This window comes from Phragmites australis, chromosome 15 (genome assembly GCF_958298935.1).
Source record: "Phragmites australis chromosome 15, lpPhrAust1.1, whole genome shotgun sequence".
Taxonomy (NCBI): domain Eukaryota; kingdom Viridiplantae; phylum Streptophyta; class Magnoliopsida; order Poales; family Poaceae; genus Phragmites; species Phragmites australis.
In genome coordinates, this window is record NC_084935.1 from 25,572,071 (window position 1) to 25,581,162 (window position 9,092).

The 9,092-nt window shown below is 44.4% G+C and overlaps 1 pseudogene; it reads right to left on the minus strand.

Moving 5' to 3' along the window:
- Positions 1 to 1,086: 1,086 nt before the first annotated feature.
- On the minus strand, positions 1,087 to 5,016 carry LOC133892237 (uncharacterized; annotated as a pseudogene).
- Positions 5,017 to 9,092: the final 4,076 nt, after the last annotated feature.

Below are 9,092 nucleotides of genomic sequence, written 5' to 3' on the forward strand. Positions count from 1 at the left end.
TCCTTCATTTTACAAAACAAAAACTACAGTAAGGAAGCAAACAACTTAACTTAGGAGCGGAGAGGTAGAGATGGGCATGACTAGTTAGTTAATTAAGTTGAACTAAAGTGAATCTAAAGAAACTACAGGAAGGGCATGCATCGATGCTTGCCTGTGAGGCACGCCTCGCACACCAATTCAACCTACGACAGCACTGGCAGCCCACGCACGATGCCTTCACGTCCCATCTTGCGCAACGCGACGAAGTTGATGTGCCTGAAGCGGGCGTGCCAGCGCCACGCATCCTTGCCAGCACGTGCTGTCAGGCAGACCGGCCATGCAATGTCGATGTCGAGCACGTAGAGCTGGCCAGGGCTACGGTGCAACTTAGCATGCAGCCGTCGTTGCTCGTCCCTGATCCGCATCACTCCGTCCTCTATCAGGATCTGGTAGTCGTGCTCATCCAGCTGCCCGAAGCTAATGATGTTGGCGGTGAGGCACGGGATGAAGTAGGCATTGGCGAGGGTGCATTGCTCGCTATTTTTGCATGCGAACAACACCATGCCTCATCCCTCGATCCAGACGATGGAGCCGTCACCGAATCGCACCGAGCCAGTGATGCCCGCATTGAGATATGAGAAGGCCGCTCAAGACCCAGTCATGTGATTGGTGGCCCCGGTGTCCACGACCCATCGCTAGGGATCCCACTCCTCCATGTCGTTGAGTGCCGTGAAGACCTTTTCCTCCACCAGCTCGAATGTGTCGCGTGGTGGATGCGGTGATGGCATCACAGATGCAGCGTGGGCGACCATCGACAGGGCCGGGCACGCTGCAGCGTAGCTGGATTCGCCACTCTACCCATGAGGTGGGGATCAGTGGGAAGGCGATAGAATTGTGGTGGTGGAGTCAACGCCGCCCTACAGCAAGAGTAAAGTAGGCTCATCGCCCTGGGCCACATGGGAATGGTCCTCTTCCTTGGGCTTACTACGGCATTCCTTGGCCTAGTGGCTAATCTTGCCACAGTTGCGACATCTGTCGCCATTGCAGCCTGGCCCAGAGCTCGACCCGCCCCTTTTTGCCGCGACATCCTCACCCCTTTCCGCCGCATCACTTGCCATGGCTGCTGGAGCTACCGCCACCACGGCCTGCCTCCTGCCCTTTCTTCTTGTACCATTCAAGCCACTCCTCCTCGGTGAGGTAGAGCTTGCCACCACCGCTCGAGGAAGTCGGAGGTGGCAGCTCGCACCTGTCCTCAGCCGCCTTCAATCTCCCGGTCACCTCCTCCACCATCAACATAGATGTGTCAAGTAAGGTTTCAATTGCAAGAATGACCTGGCTGAACCTGGGAGGAGCGACACGCAGGTACTTCTCAATGACCTCCTAATCAGGCTCGGGGTCACCTAGGATGGCCAACTGATTGACCATGCTAGTGAGGTGCATGAAGAAGTATTCCACTATTTCATCATCACAAAACGAGATTGTCTTGTACTCACGCCGGAGCTTCTGTGCGCTGGACTTGTTGATCCGATCGTCGCCAATCCGCATTGTCTTGATGCTCTCCCATGCCTCCTTGGTCGACGATTTGGTCGCTAATGAGGAGATCATCTCGAGCGGCACCGCGCTGCAAATAGCCTCCAGTGCCATTCGGTCCTCATGGAACTCGACACCACCTGGATCGACGGCGTTCTAGAGGCACCGCGCTTGAAGCTTCAGCTTCATCATTAGGGACTAGTCATTGTAATTTGTCTTGTTTAGTAGTGGGTAGTTCATCGAGCCGCCTGCCTCCTTGACCATGCGGTGTATTACCAACCCACGGTCGCTCCCGCTGTTGCACGAGGCGCGGCCACTGGAACCCTTAGGAGGGGAGCGTGCTAGCGGTGACGCCAACCGCCGGCACGGCGAGTGCGTGTGTCCTCGAGGCATGAACACGCCCTCAAGTGCACAATCACGGGTCCAGGACTGGAACCGAGCTCTGGTGCCAATTGTTAGGTTTCTCGGTCAACGATCATCGCTGAGAATCTAAGAACGAACACACGTGAACACTGAGAAATTGGTGCTACCTTAAAACTACAGCTTTTCAAGGGTTCTTCTTCTCTATTTATTTTGCCAATTTTTCCAACCGAATGAAAGAGCACATGAGCGCTTCTCACACCGGGCCTCAGCCGTATCCATCCCCACGACCCGCGCAATGTGCGTCCCGTTCATGGCGCAAGACTCGGACGCCTCGAGCTATTCTCGCCACGCCCTACATCGCACGCATGGCATCCACATATGTCATGAGCTTGTGCATGCCTCTAGACCAATGCAACCGAACACCAAACTAACTAGCTAACAGATCATGCACAAGATTTATTTGCTGACAGGAGAAGGCCTTCCTGTCCACTCTTTTTTTCTGGTTTTTTATTGCTTCAATTGTTTTTATAGGGATTGCATCGATACTATAAAAAATGTATTGTCGAATCAAGTCATTTTTGACAAATCAGAATTGTATGATGTCGCTCTGATTTTTTGTTGTCAGTGTGTGCATGATTCAAGTTGATATTGTGAATTGAGACTATGATCTTGGCACCTAAGTGCGTGAGATATGCTGTTCACTTGTATCAGCAGAGCACCAAACCATTGAGTTTGAGGATAACTAAATGGTTGTTACTCACCATGGAATTTCTCTTGATATACTCTGAAGTTTGAATGGATGAAATTTCAATTATCTCGTTTAACCATGAAAAGGCAATCTATCTCTTCTTTGATGTTATTGTGTGTTTCCGCTATCCGATATCTTCTTAAGATTAGCTTCTTCTAATCAATGGAAAGCCAAGAGCCAAAATTTTGCTGGTGATCCATTCATGCTACGGAAATTGTCACCATTCAACGGGGACAGCGCAAGGTTTTCAGGCCATGCTAAGGGCGCAGATGAGTTGGGCGTAGGGTTAGTCTATAAGATATATTCCAAATGGTTTTTTGTCCTGTTAAGTATAGCAAGACACATGTAAGGCATAAAGTTGTCATAGATGCTGTCTAGATCCATTCAAACATTGCAACATCCTTGAACATTTGCTACTCATTTTGAAAAAAAGTGCAATATCATGTCGCAGGACTCGTCATATGAAACCAACACTGTAATAGCATGAATAAAGTTCTATAGATTAAGATCCAATTGTAAAATCTCGTTGATGCATCTTAACAACATGCCCTAGATATATCTGGGTGACATACATCCAGGCATCCAGCATAAGAATAGAAGATACATTTCTACATGTCTGATATATTATACTTTTGACCTATTCTACTTTGTATCCATCACCCATCAAATCGACTGTTGGGGCAATTCACTGAGCCACCAACCCATGGACACCGCTGAGCAAGGAGTTATTGACTTCAACCCCATCAAGAAGTTCAGATCTGGAATTTGGAGGAATGATAGATATGGGTGTGACGTGCCCCATCAAACAGATCTTGTATTGCTTCAAGCTCCTTGCAGAACTCTTGCAGCTCATCAAGCCCCAACGCATCGACATTAGCAGTACACCTATGCATCACACGTCCACCCATCTCTCGCTCAATTTTCTCTGTCACTCTTTCCTTCCCCTTCACCTCAGCCTCCATCAATTGTTCCCACTTTGCATACTCTATATTCGAACTATGCACTGTATCTATCACCCCACTACTATCATAGCTCCCATCACTCGTAGTAGGGACATTAGAGCATGTGCATCCGTTACCCCTCTCTATTAGGTGCTAAGGGTAGTTATCGAGCTTCATATCTTCCTTAGCTACTTGTGTTGTATCACTTAGCACTTATTCATGGTAGCTAAAGCATTATTAGTTTTTTAAATTCTAATTTATATATAAATCCATATAATGATAATATATATTTCCATGATACTACAAAATAGAGAAGAAATATTAATCTGGTTTTACATGAAGAGAATAACTTGGAATGTGACTAAACTACAACTTAAGTAGAAATAAAAGTATTCAATAGGCTCACGTGGATACTTCTGCCTTATATGCTCTATTAAATCCCTCTTCAATTGATGATGTACCGATCGATCGTGGATTGCAGCGTTTGCTTCAAGCACCTTGGTGAATCCTTGAATTGGCCCATGATTCAAACCTGAGATTTCCTCTGTATTCTCTTCATCGTAATCAAATAATTTATCAAAGTCCATATCCTCATAGATGCTATATGTATCTCTCTCATCCTCAACTATCATAATATGTAATATGATGCAAGCATACATGATATCGGATAGACATGTTGTGTACCAAAAACGAGCTGGGCATCGCAAAATAGCAAAACGAGATTGTAGTACTCCAAATGTCCGCTCGAAATCTTTTCTTGCTTCTTCTTGCTTCTTCGCAAACAACCTGTGCTTATCAATGTGAGGTAGGGAGACAGTTTTGACGAAAGTAGCCCACTTGGGATATATTCTATCAGCTAGATAGTATCCCATATCATATTCCGTCCCATTGACAGTGAAGTTAACAGGAGGAGCTATTCCTTGCAACACCTTAGTGAATAGCGGTGATTGGTTTAACATATTTATATCATTGTTAGAACCAGCAACACCAAAATAAACATACCATATCCGAAGGTCCCGTGACGCAACTGCTTCAAGCATGACAGTGGGGCAATCTATGTCACCACGAGTGTATTGGCCTTGCCATGCAACCGGACAATTTTTCCACTCCCAGTACATACAATCAATACTTCCCAACATACTTGGAAATCCACATGTCTCATTTATTTTTAGTAATCCTTGAATATCTTCAGGAGTTGGCTTTCTAAGATATCGTGCACCGAAGTTCTCCTTCACACCCCGAACAAATAGGACCAAGCACTTTATTGCAGTGCTACAACAAACCCGCAAGCTCAATATAATCTGCTGAAGCTGCATATGCCAACATACGCATTGCCACTGTGCACTTCTGCCAAGGTGACAGGCTTTGCCTATTTGTTGCATCTCTTGATTGGCAAAAATATGGGCTCCAACTACTGAGTGTGTGCACAATATGCTCAAATACAGGCCTTCTCATATGGAACCTTCGATGGAACTGCTCATTGGTATACTCTGGATTGTCACAGAAGTAATCAGACATGAGACGCTCATGGGCTTGTTCCCTACTTCTCTCGATATACCTTCGACGTCTATGACTTTGCTGATGCGTGGATCCTCCAGCCAATTGATGAAGAATTTCAGCCTCGACTTCATCCGAAATCTTCTCTTCAACTGGATCAACTATTTCTTCTAGGACAAGATCGTGAAGGTTGATGCTAGACAATGGGTTGATGTTAGGAGTTGTACCTTCTGAAACATCTAAACGGGCTTGCGAATCTTGGGACATATAGAATGCACTTCACTTGGATTATCATAATAGAAAATTAGCTAGAGCTAGGAGATGAGTTTGGCAGGTGTGTTTGCAAAAAATATTTGCGCCGACGCCTCTGTTTGGCAGAGATATTTACAGGGGAGATATGTGAGTTGTAACAACAACTATGGCAGAGATATTTATGGGGGAGAGATGTGAGTTGTTACAACAACTAGATAAGCTGAACTCTTATTTCTATCGACTACGGCATTGTTTTTATCATTGAGATGGGACTTTGCAAAAGAAAATCACATATGTACATATACATGTCCATGCTGCACATGGAAACCAGCCGAGCTGGATAGCACCACACGACTAGTTCCAACATCCCAAGTCCCAACATTAGCACACCCATGACCCCTCTCTTCCCAAGTCCCAACATCAGCACACCCGTGACCTCTCTCTCTCTCTCTCTCTCTCTCTCTCTCTCTCTCTCTCTCTCTCTCTCTCTCTCTCTTTTCTTCTAAATAAATCCTTGTTCCAACACATGTAGGCTTGCGGCGCAAGGGAGGTGCGATCTCGATGAGGGGAGATCGATGCTGCTCGTGAGGTGAGGGGAGCTCGATGTTGCTCCTGAGGGGAGCCATCTTGCTCTGTAATATCTCCTAATTTTTTTGATTTGTTGCAACTCAGTTGTAATTGTGGGTACTAATTTGTTTATTTTTTTCATTATTTTTTTATCTCTTGGTTTAAATTGGTTTTCCTGTTGAATCTTAAGACTCATCCAAAGAAGAGTCATCTTGCTCTGCAATGTCTCTCAATTTTTTCGATTTGTTGCAACTCGGTTGTAATTGTGGGTACTAATTTGTTTATTTGTTCATTAATTTTTTCATCTCTTGGTTTAAATTGGTTTCCTGTTGAATCTTAAGACTCATCCAAAGAAGAGTCATCTTGCTCTGCAATGTCTCTCAATTTTTTCGATTTGTTGCAACTCGGTTGTAATTGTGGGTACTAATTTGTTTATTTGTTCATTAATTTTTTCATCTCTTGGTTTAAATTGGTTTCCTGTTGAATCTTAAGACTCATCCAAAGAAATTTCAGAACTCCCACAAGAAAGAACCAAAAATAAATACATGTAGTTTGATGAAAAGGGATTACAACTTAGTTTATTGAAAAATAATAAAGCTAAATAAGAAGTAAAAGTAGTACTAGGAGAGTGAATGCTAATGGGGAAATTTATTTAATCTGAAAACTAATTAAACCGTATGTCCTAAGATACTCATCTTAGGAAAATAATTTCTTATCCAAATGAGCAACAAGCTTATGGTGTTGGTCCATTTGTTCGTCATTGAAATATGAAGTATATTGAACCATCAACTTCATAAACTTGTCCATTAAATCTGCTTCGACCTTCTCTTGAGATGCATCTACAATTTTCTCCAGTGTAGCTGATTTACATGATTGAGCTTCACAATATTGTTGCATCATGTCACCGGGAATGTTCCTGAAAGAACTCTGCTGTTTGGCTTTCCCCTTTCGTTTCGTTGTCTTGTTTCCTTCAGGCTTAGTGTCTCCACTTGCATCCTGCTGAACCGTGTCTTGCATGGAAGGAGAGCTTTCAGGCCCCTTTGATCCAGATGCATTATGTTTGTCCACTGGATAGGTTCTTCTCCATTTGGGTTTGTCACGAACTACCTTCCAAACATAGTCTAGTATGAAGTAGTGTCCGGCTTCTTGTTTGTATTGCTTTCGGGCTTTGTCCATCAATATATCGTCTGACTGACTACTTGTTTACACAAGGTTCAGTCAAGACCACACTCCATTGAAGTGCACAACCTTCTTGTTCATCTTTCTCCAATGATCCTTCAAACTCGAAGCTGATCTTCTCTTTATGGGGTTGCTATCATTGTAATCCTCTGCAACTTTCTTCCAATAAAAATCCCCTTTCTTTCATGCACCACTAATCGGATCTATAGAATTATTCAACCAAGCACTCGACAGTCTTATGTTGTCTTGCTCGGGCCAATTCTTGTGTGTGCTCCTCCTTTCTTCATCTTCACTGCTCTCGCCACTTTCGATGGTTTCTGGAACCTCCAGACCATGTGATGGTGGATCTTGTGTGCCTATCACACCAGTGGGTGGAATTGGAGATGAGGAATGGCCTCCAATAGCTCCAAACATCCGATGTGCAAACTGGCTGGAACTTCCTTAGTGTGGGAAACCTTGGAAATTACTTTGGTTTGCTTGATGATAGCCCTCCGGAGCACTAAATCCATTGAAGTTTTGTGGGAATTGAGAGGGTGGGGGAAAATTGTGATTGTGTTGTGGAGGTGGATAATTCACGGAGAATTCGAAAGATGGGAAGCTGTGGTCCATGGAGCTTGAAGAATTGAGCATGTTCATGAAACTACGTTGTTGGGAAGGATCCATTTGAGGAGTGTGTTACAGAATTGATTGTGATATCTACATATATGTAATGCTCATGGCAACAACCTACCAGTTAAAAACGTCCAACCTGAGATCCGGTAGATAGGGTCGAGCCTGAGATCCGGTAGATAGGGTCGAGCCTGAGATCCGGTAGAAAGTGTCCAGCTAAAAGAAATCTGATGAAACGTAGTTGATGGTTGAATGTTCAGTTTTTTTTATTTCTAGCTGAGTCATTAAAACCACCGTTGCTTGGCACCGAGGTTAACTTTTGCATCGCTGCTACAATTTATGCCATAAGCTTTGGCTGCTGTATCGATTGGCACCGAATCCAACAAGTTTCTCTCTCATGTAGCTACCTCTTAGCAGTGACATATGTACGTGCTCTTAGAAGTGACCGAAGTACGGAAGCGATTGACCATAGCCTAAATAGAGGGAACACCAAAGGAGAAGGGCCTACCAGCAGGGGAGAATACAACGGCACCAACCATTGCACCACAAGGAATGGAGAGCTCGCTAGCCTTCTTGAACATGCCTTGGGGGTGCTTGGAGAAGCATACCTGACGTGCTTACTTACTCTTGATAGGCTTGATCTCGACCTTTTGCCTACCCATGGATGACTTACGCTTCACCATCCCCTAGTTTTATTCTGTTTAGGTCTTAGAGTAGTATGTAGATGAAGATACAATCCTGTGATGGAATGGCACATGCGATTATATAAGCACGTATCCAGAGATAGAAGAGGAAACATGGGTATGTATAGATGTGAATATGCGCATGACATTCTATTGGTGAGTTTTCACCGGACATCATGTTAATATATTTGGAATGAAGATTTTCCATTTGATGCATTAACTAAAAATCGAGCCAGATCTTAGCACTGCTACTTCCCTGGAATTTAGGCGAAGCCCACCTGGCGCCCCCTGAGCCAACTGGCTCCTAGCTCATCTGGCCCAAACAGAATTATTGAAGTCGAACCGGCCATCGAGCCGCTCAACTGATTGGTTCAATGGCTCCTTGGTCTGACTGGTTTTCAGAGAGTTAATGCTAAAAACTGCCCGGTTCTCTGTTTAAACTGCCGGTCTAATCTTTTCGCCAGTTCAGTGCACACAATGGTCTTTTAATTGAACTAGATGACGACTCACAAGTGAGCAGGATCATGGTAGTGTACTTTCACCCGGGAGTATTCCTAGGCAACCAAATCCATTGGGAGCTTGCTATCTGCTGAAATGTGACTTGATTTGCATTGTAGGGATGCACTGACATGCAAAAACGAGGTTTGGTTTTAGAAATAAATAAGTTATAGGAAATAAATAAAGTGCAAGAATGTTGATGGTTGTTGGTGACGTCACTTGATGTGGCCTGTCCTCCCAGAGAGT